The 2,520-nt window shown below is 41.5% G+C and overlaps 1 pseudogene; it reads right to left on the bottom strand.

Moving 5' to 3' along the window:
- Positions 1-252: 252 nt before the first annotated feature.
- On the bottom strand, positions 253-370 carry LOC126482818 (5S ribosomal RNA; annotated as a pseudogene).
- Between the last annotated feature and the right edge of the window lie 2,150 nt (positions 371-2,520).

The raw sequence follows: 2,520 nt of genomic DNA, 5'->3' as shown, positions 1-2,520 counted from the left end.
AGTTTCTAAATACATTTATGTTCACCCAACACTTAACTGAAAACTCATCCCACACACGCCATGAAGCCCCAAAGGTACCGACTGGCCGCCGTGTCACCCTAAGCCCACAGGCGTCACTGGATGCGGATATGGAGAGGCATGTGGTCAGCACACCACTCTCCCGGCCGTAGGTCAGTTTCCGAGAGCGCAGCCGCTACTTCTCAATCAAGTAGCTCCCCAGGTCTGCCTCACAAGGGCTGAGTGCATCCCGCTTGCTAACAGCGCTCGGCAGACCGGATGGTCACCCATCCAAGTGCTAGTCCAGCCCAACAGCGCTTAACGTCGGTGAACTGACGGGAACCGGTGTTACCACTGCGGCAAGGCCGTTGGCGCAACATTTAACTGAAGCTATACGAATTTTACATTACAAAAATACGAAAGTGACGTACTGTATTTTCTCCAGCTGTGTCTACTGCGAGGTTCCTGAACAGAACTGAGAAGATTATGAAGTATGCGTTGCCTGGTGGGATAACTGTGAACTTCTGTTTTAGTGATCTGGAAAGTTTCCCCAAAAATTAATGGTGCGCGGGGTAGCTGCGCGTTTCGAAGCACCTTGCTACAGTTCGCCTGGCTCATCCCGTCGGATGTTCGAGCCCTCCCTCGGGCATGGCTGTGTGTGCTGTTCTTAGCGTAAGTTAATTTTTGTTAGATTAAGTAGTGTGTAAGCCTAGGGACCAATGATCTCAGCAGTTTGGTAATATAGGAACTTACCACAAATTTACAATTTGGAAAAATTAATGAACATGACCATGTTTCCATCGGTTAAACAGTCAAGCAAATGTTTCCATATTCTCCCATTTACGCTTCTCGCTGTTTTTTCAGTCAGTCACATCATTTTCTTTTCCCCTGTCTTCATAATACCGTGTTTCATCATGTTCGGCTCTCTCTCCCTCTTTCATGCACTCTCTCATGCCTACTTTACTCCGTTGTTGTAGTCATGAACTAATATAAAGCGTGTTTTCTTCTCACTTACTGTGCTATAGTAATATCTAAGTACCTTACAATATTGTGTACTAGATTTACTTATGACAGGCTTATCGCAGTAAATATTATGCAATATTTAGCACCTCGGCGACAAAAGTGAAGAGCTGCAATTGTTTGAGTTTGTCACTGAAAAACGTGTGTAAAGTGCAGTGCGATCAGAGACTCATTACGACTGCAAGAGAGAGAGAGAGAGAGAGAGAGAGAGAGACAGAGAGAGATTATCGCTGCCTCACGATATGAAACCTCTGTGGATATAATGTGGGATATTGAGTGTATTATAAACTTCCTTACTTTTGATTTAGCAGTTTCGGATGGTATGATCACAGCGGAATTGTAACTAGCGACATTATTGGAAATTGACATTTTGAACGCCAAATGTAATCTGTTTAATTCTGTTAACATTTAATCTCATACAATAGGATGATGTATCCTGAAGTGTAGCTATGAAGACCATTTTAGGAAAAATATAATTTCATGAGGGGAAGAGGTACGTTTAATTCTTTGGTTATTTTAACTTCTCCCTTGCCTGTGGCTCGGAACATTATTTAGTGTATGAGATCACGTAGGGAACTTCGTATCCTGGGAAATCTGTAAAGCCTGCACCACGGTCGGTTATGCTGTATTTTGAGAGATCAATTTCTGGACTTTTATCGAAATTAATACACAACTTGGAAACTGATTTTTGGACACTGATTCCCATGCAGCAGAATGAATACGTCATAGCACCCAAGACGGCTTCCCCAAGATGTACGATTGTGCCTATGAGTATTTCAAGAATTTCAGAGTCGACGATCGCCGGAATTCTGTAAAACCACAGAAATTGTTTTTTACATGCTAACTCTGACAGAGTGTGATTACAAACTGTAACTGCTCTTTCCATACCATTCACCATTTTTGCGTTATAGACTTGAGAATTAAAACACGAATTAAGTTTATACCCGGGAGTGTGGGAGATATTTGTGTTAAAAGTATTGGGAAAGCGAATTCCTTGCCCAAAAGCTTCCATTCAAGTAAACACATATTATTTACTCGTAATAACTTAACTTCAGTTTAACCCTCTGAATACTAAGGGGGACGGCGGGGGTACTTTAAACCAACCTTTTGAAAATATTGAATCCCACTCAGATACTTTATTTTTAAAATTTTGTACAAAATACTTATCGTCTTTAACGAAGTCGTTTTCGTTTAAAATTAATCGGAAAATTTAAGTTTAAGAGAGGTGGTCATAAAGTCACCTCCCCTTGGTAATAGATGTGGCTTCCCACAACGGTCATCTCACTCCACAGATAATAGCATTACGTGATCTTCGAATACATGGACATTACGTTTCTTTGGGACGACAGCAACTATGGTCCCGACAATGATTCGTTTCCCTTTTGTAGCTTCCTGTTCAGTGGCACTTAGTCCTATGTTAGATACAACTGTGATTGAAAATGTATCGACAGTAACTTACTGACACCGAAATATCACAGATTTTGGAAGAATCTACAGATTCTC

Source organism: Schistocerca serialis, chromosome 5 (assembly GCF_023864345.2).
Source record: "Schistocerca serialis cubense isolate TAMUIC-IGC-003099 chromosome 5, iqSchSeri2.2, whole genome shotgun sequence".
NCBI lineage: Eukaryota > Metazoa > Arthropoda > Insecta > Orthoptera > Acrididae > Schistocerca > Schistocerca serialis.
The sequence above is the reverse complement of the archived record's forward strand: the minus strand, read 5'-3'. Positions and strand labels throughout refer to the sequence as shown.